Genomic DNA, 25,918 nt, shown 5'->3' on the forward strand with positions numbered 1-25,918 from the left:
ACAACTGTAAAAACGCTTGGGTAATTAGCATTCTAATTTTGCTTACTTGGCACAAGAGGACCAAGGCACACCTAGAATTGATATGTTATGTATATGGTGGGGAACATTTTTTTCCCCTAATAAATTGTTTTAGGGAACTAAACCAACCCGTTTTCTTTGTTGTTTTTGATTAGCTATCCTCTACACAAGACTGTAAATCATGCACCCCTATTGGTAAAACCCTTTTGAGCATGTGCTTCCAGTATTTGCGCTTTAAAAATATTTAGTATTAATATTTATATTTATATATTATGTTATATGTTAGTATGAACACATTATGAATATACTTCTAATACTAAAACAAAATTTTAAAAGGAAAAAAGTTGAAATAAGATTTAAACATTTTGATTAGAAACAAGCCAGCAGCTCAGTTATGGACTCATGTTAGAAGTCTCTCCACCTTCATTCTTTCGGCAGTCAGCCCACTGTTTGTAATTTTCTTCCTAACACTTTGCTTGTATCTTCTAAAGGTATCTTCTTATCTTGTATCTTGTACCTTCTTATCTCTTCCAACTAAAGAGAATGTTTTCATTTTTCATCATTGCTTTATGTAAATTATTTCTCTATTGCAGTTTCTCCAATAGTGTATTTGCTATTAGGTAAGAAATCTCAAAAGTGGCTTCTAAATATGTATAAAAATTCAGGACATTATTTAAAAACCCTGGATGGAGAATCACACAATTCTACACTTCAAACAAAACCAGAAGCTTGGTTGTTTTTTGTTGTTGTTGTTTTTAATATATTCTGACATTTTCATTTCAGATAGTTTGCTAAACATGATAATTTTGTTTTTATCATCTTCTACTATAGCAAGTGTTCGTCGCTCAGTCGTGTCCGACTCTGCGACTCCATGGACTGTAGCCCTCGAGGCTCCTCTGTCCATGGAATTCTCCAGGCAAGAATAATAGAATGAGTTGCCATTCCCTTCTCCAGGGGATCTTCCTGACCAAGGGATAGAACCCAGGTCTCCTGCATTAAGGAATGCTGTCCATTTAGGTGAATGTTTATTGTTAACAATAATAGATGTAAAAACTATACTTCAAATAGCTTTTGTGTAAGAACTTTTTAACAGAATTTTAGAGTTACAGAAGCATCACTAAGATAGAATGAAGAATTCCCATTACCCTTCATGCAGCTTCCCTTAGTGTGAACATCTAATATAAAGAGTAAATTCATCAAAACTAAAACATTAGCATTAATGAAGTATTATCAACCACAGACTTTATTTGAATTTCTCAGGTTCTTCTATCAGTGCCCTTTTTCTGCTCCAGGATCCCATCCAGGGTACCATGTCACCAAAACAGTCAGCAGCCAATGCCATATCATAATTTTGTGAAGATTTGTTTAGTTAAAACTAAATGATATTATTTAGTATTCCAGTTCATTGAGGAGTCCGCTGCAAGTGTTATAAGCTGCTGAAAGCAAGAACAGTGTTGTCCTTATCTTTCCTACTGTGGAGTTAGGGCTCTGTTTTCTAATGGGCTGGAAATGAGGCAGTCTAGCTTGTGAACTGAACAGGGGGCCAATCTCTGTTTATTAAATATTGGGGAAATCTTTTTTTCTTCCTTGCTTTTCCTTTTTTAAAGACAAAAGTATGTATCTGTAAAACTTCTCAAATTTCCTCTCCATAACAAATGTTCCTACTTAAAGAGAAGGCCAGGGTCTTTTGTACCCCCTGGAATACCTACATACCATTTTGGTGAACACTGCTCTATATTCATGCTCCTTTGTCTGTCCAGAGACTCTATGCCAAACTCATGCTGGTATTTATTTATTTTGGCCATGCTGTGCAGCATGCAGGATCTTAGTTCCCCAACCAGGGATCAAACCTGTGCCCCCTACATTGGGAGTGCAGCATCTTAACCACTGGACAGCCAGGGAGGTCCATCATGCTGATATTAACAAGGGCTAAGATAGAAAAACTGGACAATTTCAGTGTCTTATTCTCCCCTAGTTAATTCATGTGTGTCTGAATTATTGGTCTATAATAAACAATTATTGAGTAACCTCTTAAGGCAGTGAGTACACACAAATTTCTCCCAGAAGCACCTCTTAGACCATCCTTCATTCAACTGTTAAAACTTCTGGTACTTTTGGCAGGGTGGTGCGGAGTATGAAGTACAATAGCCCTCGGGCACCCCGTAGGTCACCACAAACTATTGTGACTGGAAATTAAATCCCTGTCCTCTATGTCATTCACTTATTGAAGGAACAGCTAGTGTTGTGGATACTGTTCTGTGCTGTCTGATCCCCCCTTCAAGAAGGAGAAACTTCTCCCCCGGCTGCTGACAATGTGCCAGAAGTCCCTTACCATCACTTTCCTCAGGGATTGCCTCTGCTGAAGAAAACTGCCTCACCGCAGGTCCACTTCCTTCAAGGACCAGCCAGCGTCTGGTACCTGATGGATGGCGGTATGATGGCCTGGCCCCTCCTCCCATCTTGGGGCAGCTCTGAGGGGCCATCCAGCTTCCGACTGCCCCCACGCTTCAGGATTGGCTTTGCTGGGACTCTGTCGCAGACAGACTTCTGCCCCTTTCCAGTTCTGCTTCCCTTGCTCCCTTCCACAGGCATGCCTCCAAATAGATGTTCTGTACACAAGAGTCTCAGCTCAAAATCTGCTTCCCAGAAAAGTCGCCTAGGCTAGTCCAACAATCCAAAAACAGGGTGCAAAGGAAGATCAATATCCCCATGCCTGAAGATGCTTCCAGAGATGGTCCTGTGTGTGAATGTGCACATGAAATTAAAAGACGCTTACTCCTTGGAAGGAAAGTTATGACCAACCTAGATAACATATTAAAAAGCAGAGACATTACTTTGCCAACAAAGGTCCATTTAGTCAAGGCTATGGTTTTTCCAGTAGTCATGTATGGATATGAGAGTTGGACTATAAAAAAGAGCTGAGCGCCACAGAATTGATGCTTTTGAACTGTGGCATTGGAGAAGACTTTTGAGAGTCCCTTCGACTGCAAGGAGATCCAACCAGTCCATCCTAAAGGAAATCAGTTCTGAGTGTTCATTGGAGGGACTGATGTTGAAGCTGAAACTCCAATCCTTTGGCCACCGGATATGAAGAGCTGACTCATTGGAAAAGACCCTGATGCTGATCAAGATTGAAGGTGGGAGGAGAAGGGGAGGACGGAGGATGAGATGGTTGGATGGCATCACCGACTCAATGGACATGAGTTTGGGTAAATTCCGGGAGTTGGTGATGGACAGGGAGGCCCGACGTGCTGCAGTCCACAGGGTTGCAAAGAATCGGACATGACTGAGTGAACTGAACTGAACTGATGTGCAGGTTCTTTACCATCTGAGCCACCAGCAAAGCCCACATATACATTTTGGCCATTTTCTTAGAGAAAGTGTAGCATCCTATTTGTTGTTTAGTCTCTAAGTTGTGTCCAACTCTTTAGACTCCATGGACTGTAGCCCACCAGTCTCCTCTGTCCATGGGATTTCCCAGGCAAGAATACTGGAGTGAGTTGCCATTTCCTTCTCTAGGGGCTCTTCCCCATCTAGAGATCGAACCTGCATTTCCTGCATCAGCAGGCAGATTCTTTACCACTGAGCCTTATTTCTTTATTTATATCATATTTTAAATCTTAAAATTTATTTTTACATAGTGATACATAATGTTTTTAAATTACTGCTTACTATGGCATTGTATGGACATACCACCTAATAGCCACCAGTTGATTGCCCACTATTCACTGGGCACTCTTGCAACCTCTTTGTGTTTATTCAATATGTATTTATTGACAACCTATGATGTACCGCACACTGTTGTAGATCCTACAGATACTAGCAACTATTATCTCAGGCTTCACTTCAACCTTAAGAATTAGCTACTGTTATTATCCCAGTTTTACAGAGGAGAAAACTAAGGTTTAAGTAACTTGTCCAAGGTCACAGGATTAGTAAATAGTGGCACCAGAATCCATAAGCAGGCAGAGCTGGTCTCCAGTGCTTCTGCTCTTAGCCCCTCCATTAGCATCCCTCCCCAAGTCAGGTATTGATAGGCAGTCAGACTACATGCAGAGAAGGCAATGGTACTCCACTGCAGTACTCTTGCCTGGAAAATCCCATGGACGGAGGAGCCTGGTAGGCTGCAGTCCATGGGGTTTGGAAGAGTCGGACACAACTGAGTGACTTCACTTTGACTTTTCACTTTCATGCATTGGAGAAGGAAATGGCAACCCACTCCAGTGTTCTTGCCTGGAGAATCTCAGGGTCGGGGGAGCCTGGTGGGCTGCCATCTATGGGGTCGCACAGAGTCGGACACGACTGAAGTGACTTAGCAGCAGCAGCAGACTACATGCAGCTGGCAGCTGTTATAAACAACGCTGCAGTGAACATCTTTTCTCAGGCATCTTTGGGTTCTGTCTCCTCACTTTTAAAAAGCACTGGGAAAAGGAAACAGGTGAGTTCATTATATTGTTAAGAATACCTGTTAACAGTCCCAGGCCATCACTCAGATCATTTTAAAAGGTGCCTTTCTTCAAAATTGGGGATTTAAGGAATCAAAAGATACTACATTCCATTCTTAATATGAAAATCTTGGGTTAAGCCTTTAAAATACTTCCATGCAGGCCCTGCGTGTTGGATGCATATTTGCAGATAGGGTAATACCTGGATTACCATTCTCAGCGTCTCTGGTGGGAAGTGGAATGTTTTTATTAAAATTTCTCTTGTTTGTGTTTCAGGGGAAAAAAAATGAAAGCAGATCTACAAGCCAGGTCTGGTTTTAATCAGAGCATAATCTTTATGAGACAACGCCAGGCTGAGAATTTTTCAATCTGATATTTTGAAAGAAAAATCCTTGTTTCACAATGATACAAGCCAATCAGCCTTAGAAGGATGGAAAAAAGAAATCTCTTGCATGAAAGAGAGGCAGGAAATTCCAGAGAAGTTTCACAGGGAGGAGGGAGAAACCCACAGTCTGTATCACTATTTGTGAGCTTATTTCTTCGTATAGGATAATACTTGGTTTTGTTGAACAACCAAAATTCAGTTCAGAGGAAGTAGTGGACTTCTCTCTCACTGAAGTGGGAACATAACAATTTACTGAACATATTACAAACCCACAATGTGTCCCATGATCCACTGGCCCTTTAAACAAATATTTTGTCCTCTTCAGGGACTCTTCCCATCGTGGTCATAGATCCATCTCATATTAGATGATTTAATGCCTGAGTAATTTGGAGTGTCTCTGTAGATGTTGCTGAAATTTTTATATTTTTGTGTGATGGTACATTCCACTGATGGGGAGGGGGGAGTAATTTGGCAAACTTCAGGGTGAGTTGTTGAGATTTATAAGCATTTTCATATAATGCTCAGCTAGAGTGGGAATAGTAAAATCTCAGTCTTCCAATAAGCTGCAAAACTATTAATGGGTTTCTAGGTCATGTTGTTCAGGGTTAACACTCAGTGGAATATATTTTTCATTAAATATTAAAGTGCTCCAAGTATGTTTTATACAGGTGTGCTAACTTCACTGTTTCCTGGAGTGTCTATAATTTCAAAACTAATCGAGTCTTCTTTTATATGCTTTTGCATGAATTCTGGCTTTCTTTTGAACAGTCATAATGACTCAGTGAAGGAGACTAAAAACTGGCAGGAAAAAAACAATAAAAGCATAAAGTCCAGAGTTTCTGAGAAAGGAGATTTACGAAATGATTTACAGTATAGTTCCCTCGACCAGAGCTTTCAACGTTACATTTATTCGAAAATACCTCATTTAGTGTTTATTTGTGCCAGTTCCATAACATGAATCAAATCTCGAAGGTTCAATGAGCAAATCAAACACCATTTTAAAATTCATCCTCAGAGGACAGGAGTGTCTCTTCTCTTTATCCCATTGTCTTATCTCTTTCCAAAACAAGAAATTTAAATTTTTATCTGACTAAAATCGTTACATGTCCAAATATCATAGGACTTAAAACTCCATCTGCTTTGACTTACACATTTCAGTTTCCTAAGTCCACTGCAAAAAGAAAAAGAACACTGGATAAATTAAAATATCTCATGTGTTCCTATTATTATTCTCCATTTAGTCCTCTTTGCCACATATTATATGTGGGTACTTAGATAAATACGATTGTCTTTTCTTCTGTTGCTTAAATCTCTCTGTCTATGAGAAGTGGAAAGAGCTCATCCATTATTTGTTACTTTTTCTATAACTGTTAATACATACATGGACCCGAGCAAAGAGGTTGATAGAGTGAAGGTCTGCACAGATGTTCTGCCTGATTTCAAATCCCATTTGAACTCTGTATAGATGTGTAATAGTGAAAACACATTGCCAGAAACACCAGGTCTTTGATGGCTATGATGATGGTGTATCAGCCGTCCCCAACCTTATTTGCACCAGGGATTGGTTTCCTGGAAGACAATTTTTCCATGGAAGGGGGATGGTTTTGGGATGGTTCAAGAGTATTTCATTTATTGTGCACTTTATTTCTTTTATTATTACATCAGCTCCACCTCAGATCATCAGGCATTAGATCACAGAGTTTGGGGACCGCTGGTGTAAATGGTACTGTAAGAGGAAGAAATACTCAAATATTTTCAGCAAAAGGATATTCTCCTGGTTTAAAAGATGCCTCTTAGTCTCTGAATCCTCCAGGGCCCACAGTAGAAAGTCAGTTTCATCCCGCTTTGCTAAGTGTGCATCAAGCTGATGTTTATCGACTGCCCTGGATTTTTCAGTATAAAGATTGGGAGTTTGAGCTTTCCTTCAGGTTACGAGTCCAGCCTCACTCGGCCAATGCCTGGGTTCTTCTAACTTCAGTTTCCTGAGTCTGACTCTTGAGTTTGTCATGGCCTCAGTGGTTGTCTCTGTGAAGGGAGGAAGTGGAATGGAAGGGAATTTTAGGGGAGCCCTTCACGGGAATTCAGGGCAAAAATTTGGGAGGAAAACAGTGTCAGGCTCTTGCCCAACAGGCCTCCACTGCTGAACCTGCATCCATGTATTTGTTTAATATCTGAATTGATGTACTTACAGAGAAGATTTATTTCATTCTGAAATGTTGCCTTATTTTGTTGTTCAGTCTCTAAGTTATGTCCGACTCTTCACAACCCCGTGAACTGCAACACCCCAGGCTTCCCTGTCCTTCACGATCTCCCGGAGTTTGCTCAAACGCATGTCTGTTGAGTCAATGATACCATCCAACCATCTCGTCCTCTGTCGCCCCCTTCTCCTCTTGCCCTCAATCCTTCCCCACATCAGGGTCTTTTCCAGTGAGTCAGCTCTTCTCATCAGGTGACCAAAGTTTTGGAACTTCAGCTTCAGCACCAGTCCTTGCAATGAATATTCAGAGCTAATTTCCTTTAGGATTGACTGATTTGATCTCCTTGCTGTCCAAGGGACTCTCAAGAGTCTTCTTCAGCACCACAGTTAGAAAGCATCAGTTCTTTGGCACTCAGCTTTCTTTATGGACCAACTCTCACATCCATACATGACTACTTATATTGCCTTATGCATCGTAGCTTATGGCAGATAGCCCTCTGTGATGATAAAGTGAAATCACACACATAGCTGAGCTGTGGGCAATGTGTATTTTAAAAACAAATACATGCGGAAACTTTCCTGGTGGTCCAGTAGCTAAGACTCCGTGCTTCTAATGCAGGGGGTCCAGATTCAATCCCTGGTTGGAGAAGTAGATCACACATGCCACAACTAAGAGTTTGCATGCCTCTACTAAAGATCCTGCTGCTGCTGCTGCTAAGTAGCTTCAGTCGTGTCCGACTCTGTGCGACCCCATAGATGGCAGCCCACCAGGCTCCCCTGTCCCTGGGATTCTCCAGGCAAGAACACTGGAGTGGGTTGCAATTTACTTTTCCAATGCATGAAAGTGAAAAGTGAAAGTGAAGTCGCTCAGTCGTATCTGACTCTTAGTGACCTCATGGGCTGCAGCCTACTAGGCTCCTCCGTCCATGGGATTTTCCAGGCAAGAGTACTGGAGTGGGGTGCCATTGCCTTCTCCGAAAGATCCTGCATGCCACAGCTAATATCCGGCACAGCCAAATAAATATAAATATACAAACAAAAACACAATTACATGATGGGGGAATATGGGAAAGATACAGAGAACAAAATAATTGATCAACAAGTGTCTTGCTTAGAGAGATTCATTGAAGGAATGGGTTCATGGTTGTGGAGATGAGTGAATACGACATTTACTGGGAAGCTGGTAGGTTAGGCTGGAAGCTCAAGCAACAGTTACTTTGCAATCTTGAGTCCAAAATCCACAGGGCAGGCTGGAAGAACAGAAATCCTGGAAAGATTTGTGGGTTAGGGTCTTGAGGCAAATTTCTTCTTCTTCCAGAAACCTCGACGTTTGCTTCAACTGATTGGATGAGGCCCACCCACATTATCAAGGGTAATCTCCCTTTCAAGTCAACTGATTGTAAGTGTTAATCATATTCCAAAATATCCTCACAGCAACATCTAGACTAATGTTTGACCGAATACCTGAGCACCGTAGCCAGGCTGACACATAAAAGTAACCCTCATGGTACTTTTCCTGACTATAAAGGAGGAGACTGGGGCTTGAAGAGAGTGAGTAACTTGCTCAAGGTCAAACCATTAAGAATGAAATAATATCAAACTTTAGGCTGTGCAACCTCAGTGTTTCTGCTCTTAATCACAGACCCTAGCTCCTTGCTTAGACTAATTGCTAAATTAGACAGGGAAGAGGCTCTAAAAAAGAGGCATCTGAACCTGGTGACTTTTGATTTAAGGCAAAAGTTTTAAAAACAGGGCAGACAAGATGGAGTAACAAGGGCCAGATTTGCCCTCTTGTCTAAAATAGCTGGTAACAAAGGTAGTGCATATGAAACAAGAGTTTGAAAGGCATTGGACATCAAGTAGGAAAGGACAGTGATCCTTGAGAGATGAGATATAAGCCAGGGGCCGTCTAACTCCCCCAGCCCTACAGCAGGGTTTCCAAGGGTGGGCCAGGGAGGGAAACCCAGGCAGATCCCAGTGGTCTCCCTGAGTTGACGAGACAGAGCTGAGAGTCTGGGGAGACCAAGATGGCTGGAGTTGGCTCCCTCCTCTGGGAGGGAGAGTCATATGACGAAAGTCTCCAAAAGTATCCTGAGGATATTCCCTGAGGCTTCCTCTGACAGCCTATCAGCAAATGTGTATGTGGAAACTCCTGAGGCTGGGGGAAGAAGCACCCAAGAGATGAAACTAACCATTTTCCAGAGATCACACAAGACCAGAGCAAAAGAGGCGTAATCAATGGAGCTGTGAGCGGAGGTTCCAAAAGTGTTTGCCTTGGTGATGAGGTGAAATTAGACCTGGGCTCCATTCTCTCTGGTTCTGCCTATGTGTGTGTGCGTTAAGTCTCTTCAGTCATGTCCAACTCTTTGCAACCCTATGGACTGTAGCCCACCAGGCCCCTCTGTCCATGAGATTCTCCAGGCAAGAATACTGGACTGGGTTGCCATGCCCTCCTCCAGGGGATCTTCCCAACCCAGGGAACAAACTCGTGTCTCCTGCGGCTCCTGCACTGCAGCCAGAATCTTTGCCACTGAGCCACCAGGGAAACCCCTGTTTCTGCCTAACAAACCTTAAAAGCAAACTTGAAAACTGAACCATTTTCAGGTAATTTAACTGTGCTCCAGAATAGGGTTCAAGAATAGTTCTAGGAATAAGAAAATAGATAGCACCCCACAGGGTAAAATTCACAGTGTCTGGTATCCAATCTAGATTATGAGGCATGCAGAGCAACAGAAAATTTTTACCCATAATCAAAGGAAGAAATAAGCTCATGGAAACTGACACACAGATATCTATGGAAATGACATAGATGTTGGAATTACTAAAGATCTTTAATAGTTATTATATCTGATTTCAGAGAAGGCAATGGCACCCTACTCCAGTACTCTTGCTTGGAAAATCCCATGGACAGAGGAGCCTGTTAGGCTGCAATCCATGGGGTCGCTAAGAGTTGGACATGACTCAGCAACTTCACTTTCACTTTTCACTTTCATGCATTGGAGAAGGAAATGGCAACCCACTCCAGTGTTCTTGCCTGGAGAATCCCAGGGATGGGGGAGCCTGGTGGGCTGCCGTCTATGGGGTCGCACAGAGTCGGACACGACTGAAGTGACTTAACATTAGCATAGCATATCTGTTTTCAATACGTTCAAGAAATTGAAGGAAATATCATCCATAATTAGCAGAGACTTGGAAAATATAAGATACAGGGACTTCTCTGGTGGTCCAGTAGCTAAGACTCCATGCTCCCAATGCAGGGAGCCTGGGTTCAGTACCAGGTCAGGGAACTAGATCCCACAAACCACAACTAAGAGTTTGCATGACATAACTAAAGATCCCATGTGCCACAGCTAAGACCCAATGCAGCCAAATAAATATTTTTTTAAAGAAGATATACAAACTGAAATTCTATGAAGACTACAGTATTTGAGACTAGAAACGCAGTTCAGTTCAGTTTAGTCGCTCAGTCATGTCTGACTCTGAGACCCCATAATCCACAGCACACCAGGCCTCCCTGTCCATCACCAACTCCTGGAGTCCACCCAAACTCATGTCCATCGAGTCGGTGATGCCATCCAACCATCTCATCCTCTGTCGTCACCCTTCTCCTCCTGCCCTCAATCTCCCAGCAGCATCAGGGTCTTTTTAAATGAGTCAGCTCTTCGCATCAGGTGGCTAAAGTATTGGAGTTTCAGCTGCAACATCAGTCCTTCCAATGAACACCCAGGACTGATCTCCTTTAGAATGGACTGGCTGGATCTCCTCAAAGTCCAAGGGACTCCCAAGAGTCTTCTCCAACACCACAGATCAAAAGCATCAATTCTTCAGCGCTCAGCTTTCTTTATAGTCCAATTCTCACATCCATACATGACCACTGGAAAAACCATAGTCTTGACTAAACGGACCTTTGTTGGCAAAGTAATGTCTCTGCTTTTCAATATGCTGTCTAGGTTGGTCATAACTTTCCTTCCAAGGAGTAAGCGTCTTTTAATTTCATGGCTGCAGTCACCATCTGCAGTGATTTTGGAGCCCCCCAAAATAAAGTCAGCCGTTGTTTGCGCTGTTTCCCCATCTATTTGCCATGAAGTGATGAGACCAGATGCCATTATCTTCGTTTTCTGAATGCTGAGCTTTAAGCCAACTTTTTCACTCTCCTCTTTCACTTTCATCAAGAGGCTCTTTAGTTCTTTTTCATTTTCTGCCATAAGAGTGGTGTCATCTGCATATCTGAGGTTATTGATATTTCTCCCAGCAATCTTGATTCCAGTTTGTGCTTCCTCCAGCCCAGTATTTCACATGATGTACTCTGCATATAAGTTAAATAAGCAGGGTGACAATATACAGCCTTGACATACTCCTTTTCCTATTTGGGACCAGTCTGTTGTTCCATGTCCAGTTCTAACTCTTGCTTCCTGACCTGCATATAGGTTTCTCAAGAGGCAGGTCAGGTGGTCTGGTATTCCCATCTCTTTCAGAATTTTCCACAGTTTATTGTGATCCACACAGTCAAAGGCTTTGGCATAGTCAATAAGGCATAAATAGATGTTTTCCTGGAATTCTCTTGCTTTTTCGATGATCTAGCAGATGTTGGCAATTTGATCTCTGGTTCCTCTGCCTTTTCTAAAACCAGCCTGAACGTCTGGAAGTTCACGGTTCACGTATTGCTGAAGCCTGGCTTGGAGAATTTTAAGCATCACTTTACTAGTGTGTGAGATGAGTGCAATTGTGCGGTAGTTTAAGCATTCTCTGGCATTGCCTTTCTTTGGGATTGGAATGAAAACTGACTTTTTCCAGTCCAGTGGCCACTGCTGAGTTTTCCAAATTTGCTGGCATATTGAGTGCAGCACTTTCACAGCGTCATCTTTCATGATTTGAAATAGCTCAACTGGAATTCCATCACCTCTACTAGCTTTGTTCATAGTGATGCTTCCTAAGGCCCACTTGACTTCACATTCCAGGATGTCTGGCTCTAGGTGGATGATCACACCATCGTGATTATCTGGGTCGTGAAGATCTTTTTTTGTACAGTTCTTCTGTGTATTCTTGCCGCCTCTTCTTAATATCTCCTGCTTCTGTTAGGGCCCTACAATTTCTGTCCTTTATTGAGCCCATCTTTGCATGAAATGTTCCCTTGGTATCTCTAATTTTCTTGAAGAGATGTCTAGTCTTTCCCATTCTGGGATTAAAATAGATTAGACATTGCAGAGGAAAAGATTAGTGAATTTGAAGATGTAACAATAGAAAGTAAATACAATGAAATTTGGAAAGAAGACAGACTGGAAACAATATACAGTATTTGTGCACGCTGGGACAACTTCAAGTGGTCTAATATATGTGTAATTGGCAATTCAGCAAACTAAGCATTGAAGGGAATTCCTCTACTTGATAAAGGTTATCCAAAATGCGTAGCTACCCTCATAGGTATGACAAAGGACTGAATACGTTCCCCTGAAGATTAGAAACAAGATAAGGATGTTCACTCACCACTTCTATTCAGTATCGTCCATGGAGGTTCTAACCAGATCAATCAGTAAGGCAAGAAAAAGAAAAAAATGGCATTACAATTGGAAAAGAAGTAAGCATTAATGACATTATCATCTATGTAGAAAATCTTACAAAAAGAAAAAAAAACAAAACCCTAAAGAACTAATAAGTTACTTTAGGAAGGTTGTAGGATGTAAGATCAATATACAAAAATCTGTTATTACTAAGTACTACTAATGAACGATTCATTATTGATATTTTTAAAAATTCCATTTACAATAGCATTAAAATGTTAAATTCCTAGGGATAAATCTGGAAAAGATGATTAAGAATTTCACACTTCAAACTAGAAAACATTGCTGAGAAAAATGAAAGACCTAAATAAATGGAGTAATTTACCAGTTTCATGAGTCAGATGACTCAACATAGCAAATATATCAAATTTTCCCCAAATTAATCTGTGGGGAAAAAAAGCGGATTCCCAGTCAGAATCCTTTTTGTATAATTTGGCCAACTGATGCTAAAATTCACTTGGAAATACAAAGAACCTAGGGAAATAAAACAATTTTGAAAAATAGGAGGAAAGATTGCACGCTACCTTATTTTGATATTTATTATAAAAGTGCAGTAATTAAGATACTGTGTTATTGGCATGAAGATAGATAAATAGATCAATGGAACAGAAAAGAATAATTACAATACTATGATATTGGTGTCAAGATAGACAATAAGATCAATAGAAAAGGAGTCCAGAAATAAACTCACATCGATAAGGTCAATTGATTTTTTTTACACAGGTGTAAAGTTAATTCAGGAAAGAAAATATAATGTTTTTAACTAGCAGAGATAAAACAATTGGATATTCTTATGCAAAAAAATAATTCCAGTCCAATCCTGCCACTTCCACAAAAAGTAAGTCAAAACGGATTGGAGATTTAGCCATAAAAACTAAAATTACAAAATTTCTAGAAGAAAGCACAGGAGAAAATCTTTGTTATCTCAGGTTAGGTAGAGTTTTTTTACATTCAACAGCAAAAGAATACCACATATATAAAATTGATATTGGACTGCATCAAAATTAAGAAACATTGTTCAAAGGACACTGTTAAAAAATAGATAAGTCACAGAGCAGAAGAAAATGCTTATAAATCACATATCTGATAAAGAACTGATATCCACAACATATTAATAACTCCCTAAGCTCAGCAATGGACTTCCCTCATGGCTCAGAGGGTAAAGTGTGTGCCTGCAATGCGGGAGACCTGGGTTCAATCCCTGGGTCGGGAAGATCCCCTGGATAAGGAAATGGCAACCCACTCTGGTACTCTTGCCTGGAAGATCCCATGGACTGAGAAGCCTGGTAGGCTACAGTCCATGGCGTCACAAAGAGTCGGACATGACTGAGCCATTTCACTTTTCACTTTAAGCTCAGCAAAAAGGAAACAAACAACTGTATTGTTTGAATGAGCAGAAGATTTGAACATGCAGTTTATCAAAAAAAGCAAACGCATGACAAGATACTCAACATCATTATGCACTATGGAAATGCATTTTAAAACCACAGAGAGATAACGCTTGTAGGCCTATTAGTATATCTATACTTAAAAAGACTGACTCTATGAATTGTTGGTTAAGATGTAAATGAACTAGACCTCTGACACACTGCTGGTGGGGACGTACAATGGCACAAATACCCAGAAAAAGTTTGACACCTTCTTAAATTGTTAAACAAGCACTTTATAAGACCCAGGCTTTCTACTTCTAGATATATTGTTGGTGTTGTTTAGTTGCAAGTCATGTCCAACTCTTCTGCAACCCCATGGACTGTAGCCTGCCAGGCTCCTCTGTCCATGGATATCCCAGATAAGAATACCGGAGTGGGTTGCTATTTCCTTCTCCAGGGGATCTTTCCAAGCCAGGGATCAAACCCGTGCCTCCTACATTCGCAGGCAGATTCTCATCTTTCTATGGCCATAGGCATTTATTTCATCTAGAGATATACCCAAGTGAAATAAATGCCTATGTCCATGCAAAGAGTTGTGTAGAAATATTTTTAGCAGCCTTGTTTGTAATGGCCAAAATTAATTAATTAAAATAAATTAATGAATTAAAATAGAACTAAAAACAAGCCAAATGTTCATCATCAGGTGAATGGATAAACAAATGGTGGCATATACATACAATGGAATACTACTTAGTAGTAAGAAAGGAATGAACTATTGATACATGGAAGTAAGTAAGTGTTAGTCACTCAGTCATGTCTGACTCTTTTCGACTGTATGGACTGTAGCCCACCAGACTCCTCTGTCCATGGAAGTCTCCAGGCAAGAATATTGGAGTGGGTTGCCATTTCTTTCCCCAGGGGATCTTCCCAACCCAGGGACTGAACTTGGGTCACCTGCATTGCAGGCAGATTCTTTGCTGTTTGAGCCACCAGGGAAGCCCCCACTGATACATGGAAGGACCTGGATAAAGCCTGAAATAATCATGCTGGTGAAGAAGCCAAACAACAATTAGTACAGACTATGTGACTCCATGGATACCATACTAGAAAATGTAAACTGAACTGTGGGGACAGAAAGGTGATGGGTGGTTTCCTGGATGAGGAGGAAGGAATGGGAGTGCTTACAAAGGGCAGGTGGAAGGTTTTGGAGGGGTGGACATGTCAGTCACTTTGTGGGGTGGTTTCATGGGTGCACACGCATGTCAACATTTCACATTGTATACTTTAAAAACATATAGTATATTGTTAGGTCATTGTACCTCAGTCTCTAAGCTGTAAGGCTATAAAGCTGTTAAAGCACAGGTCTTGCTGAAGTGACATGCAGTGCCTCTGAGACTGAGGGAGGCAAGACTGAAACGGAATAACCACTCAGGAAGATGCTGAGAAATCCAATTCTCCTTATGCCTAGAACCTGCCTTAGAGGCACCAATTTTACAAAATATAAATATAAGAATTCTGGCCTATTAAGGGTTACTAGAAAGGGGAAAAATTGGGAACTGTGACAGATTTTATTTTCTTGGGCTCCAAAATCTCTGCAGACAGTGACTACAACCATGAAATTAAAAGATGCTTGCTCCTTGGAAGGAAAGCTATAACAAACCTAGGCAGAGTATTAAAAAGCATAGACATCACTTTGCTGACTAAGGTCTATATGGTCAAAGCTATGGTTTTTCTAGTAGTCGTGTATGGATGTGAGAGTTGAACCATGGAGAAGGCTGCGCACTGAAAAATTGATGCTTTTAAACTGTGGTTCTGGAAAAGACTCTTGAGAGTCCCTTGGACTGCAAGGAGATCAAATCAGTCAATCCTAAAGGAAATTAACCCTGAATATTCATTGGAAAGACTGATGCTGAAGCTGAAGTTCCAATACTTTGGCCACCTGATGCGAGGAGCCAACTTGTTGGAAAAGACCATGATGTTGGGAAAGGTAGAAGGCAGGAGGAAAAGGGAACAGCATAGGATGAGATGGTTAGATAGCATCACCGACTCAATGGATGTGAGTTTGAACAAACTTCACGAGATAGTGAAGGACAGGAAGCCTGGCGTGCTGCAATCCATGGGGTCACAAAGAGTCAGACATGATTTAGTGACTGAACAACAGCAACAATAAAGCTAGTACATTTGAGACTTTTTTGTTACTTACAAAAGGACTCCTGGTTCCTGCTGCTCTGTCACCCGTCAGCTGGGTGCCTTGGTGCGTGCACAGGCTGCACAACCACCCAGAGCAGCCCTGATCCTATAGACCACATGGTGTGATAGAAGCAGCACTGACCACCAAAGCTTGGTATTAACCATATGGCCTTTGGTGAATCAACTAAAAATTCCTCTTAACTTAGTTTCTTCATTTTGGATTCCAGTCCTGTGGGGCTTGGTTGAGATAAGGACTAAGATGAGGCTTTAAAAACAGACATGGGCCCCATCAATGTGTTCTGGCCAGAAAGTGAGGGGAAAAAAGGCTGGCCTGGAGTTCAGGAATTAACATTCCTCTAATAAGAACATCCCAGGACTCTTTATTAAGATGTACATTTTGTGACTAAACAGGGCTATCTTGACTCAAACTGTGAAAGACATGTGTTCCCACTTCTACCCCCACTGCTCCCTTCTGGGACCTTTTCCCTTACAAGCATCACACCCAGTTCCCCCATCACACCCTGGCTGCCCAGGGCCCACTGGGAATCCCTTCCCAGAGAAGTTTGCTTGCCTGAATTCCCAAGTCAGTCCATTCCTTGCCTCCATCCTTCATCCCTCAGCATAGAGATCACAGTGGGGAGGAATGAGGATTACTAAATGGACTCTCACTCAGGTTTGTATATATGTCCAGAGTTAGCTCTCTTAACCTTAACCTTTCAAGAGACACTTATTTTAAATGAGATGCTTGTTTACTCCAAAGAGTGACTTTCTAATGGAATTTGGTATCAGCTAGCTAGATCTTTAGGCATGGGATTGAGAGAGTGTCTCTAGAAAGAAATCTCCACATTTAGTGCCCAAATCTCCAAAGTGGGTCTCAAAAATGTCATTTACATGGAATTTTGGGCAGGAGAAGTTTCTTTCTGTATAATTATGTTTATATCTGTTTCTATATAACTGCTACAAACTCTGCACAGGAAATAATGGAATCAAACATGCACATTTTTTTCTGTTGGATACACTGGGTCTTTCATTGCTATGGGTGGGATTTTTCTAGATGCAGCAAGCAAAGGCTACTCTTTGCTGTGGTGGGTGGGCTTCTCGTTGTGGTAGCTTCTCTTGTTGCAGAGCATGGGCTCTAGGCATGCAAGCTCAGTAGTTGTGGCTCACAGGCTTAGTTGCCTCTCGCCATGTGGGATCCTCCCAGACCAGGGATTGAACCCATATCCCCTGCATTGTCAGGCCGTTTCTTAACCTCTGGACCACCAGGAAGTCCAGACTTCTTTTTTAAACACACAAATCATCAGATTCAGATGATTTGTGTTTTCTTTTTGAAAAATATTGATTTAATTTATTTATGCACTGGGTCTTTTTTGCTACAGTCAGGCATTCTCTAGTTTTGGAGAGTGGAGGCTAGTCTAGTTGGGGCGTACAGGCTTCTCATTGCGGTGGCTTCTCTTGTGGTGGAGCACAGGCTCTAGGCGCGAGGGCTTTAGTAGTTGTTGCATGTGGGCTCAGTAGTGTGGCACGTGGACTCAGTTGCCCTGAGGCATGTGGGATCTTCCTGGACCAGAGATTGAACTGGTGTCCCTTGCAGTGTGAAGTGGATTCTTAACCTCTGGACCACCAGGAAAGCCTATCCGGACTTTTTTTAGTATATGAAACTGATACACGGATTGAAGGCTGCTGCCACACCTGGTACATTGTTCAGATGCTGCTAGTGCCTGAAGTTCAAGAAATCTCCACATTTAGTGCCCAAATCTCCAAAGTGGTCTCAAAAATGTCATTTACATGGAATTTTGGGCACGAGAAGTTTCTTTCTATATAATTATGTTTATATCTGTTTATATCTGTTTCTATATAACTGCTACAAACTTTTAGGTAGTTCCAGTAATTTAGCTCAATATACTTGTCAATGACCTAGAGGATGAAGTGAACGATAGTGTGAAAGAATCTGCTGATGATTCAAAAGTGTTTAGCTTAGTAAGAGCCAAGGAAGATCTTAAGATGGTTCTAACAAACTGGATGATTGAACAAATGCAACGACTGATGACACTATACAGAGAAAGTCAAAAGGTAATAGATATTGAAACAAATAATTTAAGCTCCACATAATTTAAGCTGTACACACTGATGGACTTAGAATTTATGTTAGTTTCAAAGGAAAAAAGACTTGCTGTAGGAATCAAATTAATAAAGACAATTTCCATAAAGCTATCTAATCTGCAATGGTCCAGAAAAGGTCAAAAGAGTCTAGAAGTATACCCAGAAAATGAAGGGGAAAATACAAGAAAACATGCAGTGGACGGGACAGGATGCCAGCCTAACAAGTTCTCTTTGGCTAATTTGGTCCTGATGTTTTCCTCCAGTTGTCCCTAGCCCTAGAAAATGAATCAAGATCTGTCTAAACCAACAAAAATATGATTCCCTGGACCAGCAGCAGTGGGATGACCTGGAAACTTATTAGAAATGCAAATTTATTAGACTCCATTCTGAATATAGTAAATCAGAAACTTTGGCCCAGGAACACAGCAATTTATTTTTTAATAAAGCCCCCAGGAGATTCCAATTCATGCTGAAGTTTGACCACCACTGGTCTAAACCAGTTATGATAATCCCATTCCACTTTGCCAATGATTATATTAAGGATAAGCATGAACTCCCTTTAGGCCAATGAGATACAAGTAAAAGTCTGCTGGGGGATTCTAAGCAATATATTTCCTGAAAAGAGGAAAGACCTTTCACCCTTTGGCCTTAGTTCTGTGAGAATGTGATGTCTGGAGCTGCAGCATCCATCTTGTGGCTATGAGGAGGCACAGTTGAGGACTGCAGAGCAAAATATATTGTTTATGCTAATCTTCCCACGACTCTACATCCAGGATGTCTTGCTGTGTGAGAAAGTAAACCTCACTTTTGGTCAGAAATGCTTTTCCTTGCATCTGAAACCATCCCTCAAAAGTACATCCCTTTCTTCTCTACTGTGGTACAGAAGAAGAAAACCTGACTCAGTAAATTCTCACAAATAGTGAGAAACAAAACAAAACACAGATCTCGGACCTCTCACCTGAACAGGTGATAGCTATATTCCCTAATCTTTGGTTAATATGTTGTATATCCATTTTTATTCAGCTCAAGAGAAAAAAATATATTTGGCCCCTTGGCATGCAGAGATCTTAGTTCCCTGAACAGAGACTGAAATAGTGTCCCTGCAGTGGAAGTACAGAGTCTTAACCACTGGACCACCATGTGTATTCCCTTATCTTAAAGCAAGTGTATTATTGAGCCTCTCTGCTCTTATATATTGTATTAATGTAACAAATATTTACTTTCCTCACAGTTTTTGTAAAGTATCTTTTGTAGTGAGCTATGTGCAAACATAAAAAACCCCTCTGGCAGTCAGCACACCATCCATCCAGTTCAGGGCTGTATGGCAAAAACTACATTGGGAGAAAAGTTTGAAGGTGTGATCGTATTGATCTCAACTTTAAAAAGTTAAAGCCACACACAATGCACTTTCATTTCCCCAAATCCCATTATGAGTGACCATTTATGACTCGACTTACCTCTCCACATTGTTATTCATATTATGAATTAAGAGATCATGCAGTAGAGGTAAACCTCAACCTTAGAATCACTTTCATGAGAAATAAAATGCCAAGATAGATGCATGGATGGAAACCTACACAGAGAGGAGGCAAAAGGTATTTTTTGTGGATTGTGTCTTCATATCTTGGCAACACACATTGTGTGGGTCTGTCAACAAAGCCACAAGAAAGAGGGCAGAGAGTGGAAGAATCAGCCTGATGAATGCATCTTTTTCTGCGCACCATCCAGCTTAACTTTCGACAAACTTTTTACAATGAAGCCCCCCCGATAACTAACTGCAAACACAGATGGGGTTGTCAGCATGCCCTATAGGTCAGGAAGCTTGGGCTTTGCAGGACTGACAGCAGGAATTGGTCCAAAATCAACTGTTCTCCACTGAGAATTCCCTGTCAGCTGTTGAAGAAGGCTGGCTCTGCTGAATTCAGCCCTCAAAGAGTGCAGAGAGGAGGGAAGACCTCTCAGAGACAAAAAGCAGACTCCACAGGATTTTAGGGCTTAAGACCAATACCTTCCCCTGCACTCAGAGGCATGAAAGAAGCCAGCGCATCTGGAGCCCAGATGTTCCAAGCGAGTCTCCCTCTGAGCAGAGGCTGTCCCAGTCCACCCTGGAGCTCAGAGCAAGTCACCGAAGAAGGTGGCCTTGCCCCACACTGGAAAGTGGAAGAGCACTTCTGGTTGCAGTCTTTATCCAGGCTGGAGCCTTGAGTTCAAAGTTTCTGTGCCTCTATTTCCTCTCCTTGGAAGGCAAGGCTATTCTGGTCTCCTGGTGGAGTGAGGATAAAGCAGGACAAAGGATGGGAAGAACAATGATTGGCTGGAGATATATATATATCTATATATATCTATATATATATCTATATAGATATATATATCTATATATCTATATATATATATATATATATATAAATCCCCCTGGGGGAAACCCTGTTAAGGACTCAGACAAACATATTTCCCAGACTCCTTTGCAGCTAGGTGGGGGTCATGTGACTCAGTCCTGGCCAGTGGGTTGGAGGCAGAAGAGACATGCATCATTTCCATGCTAAACCCAGAAAACTCACCTCAACCACCTCCACCATCCTGCTACCCTGTCTCCTAGTCACATGCAGAGGATCCAATAGATAATCCCAAAGCCAGAGAGAATGGGGGAACCCCAGTGGATGGACCTCAGATTCCTGATCAAGTTCATAGAAGCCTCCTTCCTAAGTGTCTCAGATTGTGATAGAATGAAAAACAAAACTCTGCGCTAAACCGGCTCAGATTTTTTGCTGCACCAAGCATTATTTATCCGACATAATGCAGGCTCTGAACGTGTCCTAGAGAAAGCAACTGAGAGGGTGACGGAACCCGGGATGGGGGAGGGGAGGCAGAGGCGGCAAATACATTTAAAGGGATGCTCGTGATGTCTAGGTGGCATGTGGTCTCCCGCTCACCTAATGACCCCTCCCTTATCAAGGCTTTTATGCTCCGGATGAACCTCTGCGAGGCTGCCCAGTTACCCCTCGCCTCCAGCCAGCTGTCAGGGTCTATACAGATAGCCAAGGAGTTATATTAAACAGATTTCAGGGAGTTCAGGGTCTGAAAGAAATTAGTCTAGGCACATCACCACCAAGTAAGTTTGTCTTTTTTTGAAGACAACATTGGCAAACAAACACAAGCCACACTGTTTCTCAAAACCTGTGTCTTCACTGCCATTGAATTCATCCACGGTTGATTGTTGACAAATGGAGGGAGGACTGGAGAATGGACATCAGCTTAATATCAATTTTATTTGGCTTAGCAAGAATTTTTTGTATATGAGCTCTACAGAGTTCTTATTCCAGAGATTGCAATCATTTTAGATAAATACTTTCATGCAAAAGATTCTGCCAGATATTTCTTAACACATGAATAACCTGATCTGAACAAATTCATTTCTGATGATCAGATATTACCTCACTTTTGTATTTTTATTGGGACAAAATATACATAGCACAAATTTACCATTTTAATAATTTTTAAGAGTACAATTTCATGGCATTAATTACATTCACAGCGTTGTAAGCCATTATCACAATATATTTCCCAAACTTTTTCATCATCCCAAACAGAACTTCTCAAAACAATGAAATCATAATTTCCTCTTCCCTCTTCTTTCAATCCTTCATAAACACTAATCTATTTGCTGTCTCTAAGAATTTTCCTGTTCTAGATATTTCATGTAAGTGGAATTACAAAATATGTGTCCTCTTGTGTCTTATTTTACATAGCATAATATTTTTAAGGTCTATCCATGTTGTATCATGCATCAAAGCATTCTTTTTTATGGCTGCATAATATTCCACCATAGGCATACATATTGTTTATTCATTCATTTGCTGAAGGTCATTAGGTTGCTTCTGCCTTTTGGCTACATTTGTGAGTAATGCTTCTATGAACATGGCTGTATAAGTATCTCTTCCAGTTCCTACTTTTCAATTATTTTGGGGTATATACTGAAGAGTGGAATTGCTAGGTCATACAGTAATTCTACACTTTGCTTTTTGAGAAACTACCAAACTGTTTCCCATGGTGAATCTGCAAAATTAAAAAACCCAGATTAAAGAAAAAATGTAGAATAAGGCTCTCATTATCCATGGGGATGCCTGAGTGAAGAGAGTGCCAGCTGGCCCTGGAGCCCTCATTAGCACGGAGCATGTATCTCTCGGGTCAGCTCTCTGTGCACAATCACATTAAAGACTTCATACCTGAGTGATGCCTAGATACAGAGGTAAATTGCCAAGAAGCTGATGAAGCTGAGAGCCCCTCACTTGCAGTGTCTCCTTCCACAGTGCTGGGAAGGGCCCTTACAATGTGCTCATTTTTAAAAATTTTGCTAACAGTAAGATATTTGAACTCAAGTCAGTTAAGATCACTGACTCCTTTCACTCCAACTTCCCGTGTATTGGGTGGTGTTGGGATGCCCGTGGGAATTTGGAGGAGGTTGGTGATTTACTCTGGAAGCCATTGAAAGAAAAGAGTCCCAGTTTTTCAGTCAAGTAAGTCTCCAAATAACCATTGAATGACACTGCAGTAAGCTAGGCTGAGAGGCTAATGTGGTTGAGACCTGGTTCCTGCCCTCTAGGAGCTTCAAACCTTGCCTGGGGTGGGAGGGGAAGCAACACTAAACACATTAATATTTACAATAAAAGTCAGAACATGCAAAATGCCATCACAAGGCGTGATGGGTCCAAAGGAGGGAGGGATGACATGGAAACAGGAGTCAGGAAAGCATTTGTGAGTAGGGTCCATTTGGAATGGGCCTGAAGGGGAACATTTCCCCCAGCAGAGAGTGGACTAGTGGGAATCAAAGTGGGAAAGGCAGGAGAGCCCAGGCTCTAAAGACATGAAACTGGAAAGGAAATTTGGGACCACATTTTAGAGCAGGGGTCAGCCAATATTTTCTATAAAGAGACAAATGATATTTTAGGTTTTCCAAGCCGTGCAGGGCCTGTCACAATGACTCAGCTCTGCCATCATAGCATCAACACAGCTATAAACAGTATGTAAATGAATGGGAGTGACTATGTGCCAATAAAACTTTATTTACACAAATAGGCATCAGACCAGAGCACCCAACTAAGGAAACTCGAGACCATGAGAAGCCACTGGAAGTCTGTGAGCAGGAGAATGACATTGTAACATGACCAAAGGTATGTATTTGGGAAAGAAATCTGGCTATAGAATAATACTTGAATTGGAGGATATAGAATTAAGCATGGAAATAACTGTTGAGGCTGTTAGAGTGTTTAGGGGCAGAGACTGGAAATTTTAGGTCATTGAGAGCAGAAAAAGAAGGCTGGCTTGATGGGGCATGGGGTCTTATTGGGGAAGAGAGAAATAGAGAGAGAGCTGGGTTAAAAGGAGGCCCGGGGGACTGGGATTTTGAGGCTGCAGGGAAAGTTTGTGAGTGATGGGATGAAGGGATTGGGGTTTGGATGTGTTTCTCGTTGACTGCCATGATGGCTCAGTGGTAAAGAATCCGCCTGCAATGCAAGAGAAACAGGTTCAATCCCTGGGTAAGGAATATCCCCTGGAGGAGGAAATGGCAACCCACTCCAGTATTCTTGCCTGGAAAATCCCATAGACAGAGGAGCTTGGGGGCCTGTGGTCCATGGGGTCACAAAGAATCAGAGCGACTGAGCATGCCTGCCTGCACATGCCCTGGGATGGTCTCTGCACTCTGGGTGGAGTGGTGGGCAGCTCATGTCAGACGGCTGAGGCTCCTTTGTGCCACCCATGGCCACGTGGAACATGGTTGCTGTGGGCTCCATCCAGCCTAACCCCCAGGGCTCCCAGCAGACAACACCCGACTCTCTGTGAGTCTGGCCAAGCCTGGGCTCTGGGCAAGTGCTGCCCGGGATCCCTGAGCCCTGAGATGTCTCGGAGGACAGCCAAGGACAGCCAGGGCAACCCCATCAGAGGCAGGTGGAGGCCATGCCAAGTTACCCTGGCAGCTGCGTGGGTGGGCCAGATAGCTTTCTAATTACATTGTGCTTCAGACAAGACAAAATCGTGTCTCTTAAAAAGCATGTATGTGGAGTCGGGGTGCATCCAGAGAAGGTCAGGCCTCCTGGAAATCGGGAGCAGCCAGTCAGGTTACAGAATTCATTTGCATCCTGGGGACTCCATGTGCAACCCCGTGGCCTGTCGGGGACGCATTCTGGAGGAGCGAATGCATTTAAATGGAGCGGGTGATTCTGAAAGAAAATGTGCCGTTTCACTGCGAATATCTCATCATTTCTCCCTGGAACTTAATATAATACCCTCCTGGAAAAATCATCTAAAGATTGGGCTTTTGCCCGTGTCCTATAGCAAACCCTCTCCCCGCTGCTCTGCATGCTGAGACAATTTAGTTGAAAAGGAGCCACCTTAGAATTTGCCACATTTCTGTTTGACAAAGAGGCAGTTTACTCACTGGTTACATGCTTTCTTGCTGAGACATGAACATTAGGTTGGCAGATATTGAAAATACTATTTTGATACTTAACGCATTTTCTTGGGAATTTATTTTAGAAGCAGAGTAATAAGAGAAATCTTCCTGACTTAGAAATATAAATATGGTGCTACCACTTGGGGTTATTTATTTCCAAGGCAATCAATGAGGAAGCGTTAGAAAATATATTCAGAGTGATTTCAAACCTGATTCCAGTCAAGTGAGTAATCTTTCCATTTTCTTTCCATATGTTACATGATTTAAAAAAAAAAAAAAAAAAAAAAGATGAAATGGTAAAGAATTAAAAGGCACTCTGGAACTAAGACCATAAATATGAATATAAGACTGTCTATTTTTTTAAGGAATGAAATGGCTTTAATTATGCTGAAACAAATGTTGATAGTGAAGCTAAATACTGTTCAGCAAAATGATTTTGTACATATATATGCATTCTTTTTATATTCTTTTCCATTATGGCTTATCATAGGATATTGAATATAATTTCCTGTGCTATACAGAAGGACCTTGTTGTTTATCCATCCTATATATATTAGCTTACGTCTGCTAACCCCCACCTCCCACTCTATCCCTCCTCCACCCCCACCGCCTTGGCAACCACAACGTCTGTGATTCTGTTTCTGATTCATAGATGAGTTCATTTGCATCATATTTTAGACCCCACATATAAGTGACATCACATGGTATTTGTCTTTCTGATTGATGTCCCTTAGTATGATCATCTCTAGGTCCATCCATGTTGCTGCAAATGGCATTATTTTATTCGTTCTATTCCATTTATACATTTATACAATTCCATTGTATATATACCACATCCTCTTTACCCATTCATCTACTGATGAACATTTAGGTTGCTTCCGTGTAAATAAATTATAAATAAAATACTTACTAAAATAGGCTATTGTAAATAGAACAGGCACAATATTTTGAATACAGATGGTGGCTCCAGGACTTTAGGAAACTCTTGCAGTTGTTTTCCAAGCTGAAGGGTCAACCAGCTGGGATCCGTCTCTTCAGCCTGGCTGCAGGTCTAGATCAAGTCCAGCCCCAGTTATTATAGGGCTCAATACTTGAGTTTCCATTGTACTTACACACCATGGGCTTTGCCTGTATTTGTTGGCAAAAGGGTTCAGAAGCGATTATGAGAAGGGGTTACATGTGGGTCCTTTATGCTTCCTTCACA

General features: G+C 41.6%; 1 long non-coding RNA gene across 1 annotated transcript in view; it reads left to right on the forward strand.

The window, feature by feature from the left end:
• LOC129625517 (uncharacterized) overlaps positions 1 to 25,918 on the forward strand; it is a 65,479-nt gene that overhangs the window by 23,698 nt on the left and 15,863 nt on the right. The window contains exon 5 of the long non-coding RNA XR_008701494.1: positions 23,340 to 23,434. This is a non-coding gene — a long non-coding RNA (uncharacterized LOC129625517). The remainder of the gene's footprint in view (positions 1 to 23,339; positions 23,435 to 25,918) is intronic.

Source organism: Bubalus kerabau, chromosome 13, assembly GCF_029407905.1.
Source record: "Bubalus kerabau isolate K-KA32 ecotype Philippines breed swamp buffalo chromosome 13, PCC_UOA_SB_1v2, whole genome shotgun sequence".
NCBI classification, from domain to species: domain Eukaryota; kingdom Metazoa; phylum Chordata; class Mammalia; order Artiodactyla; family Bovidae; genus Bubalus; species Bubalus kerabau.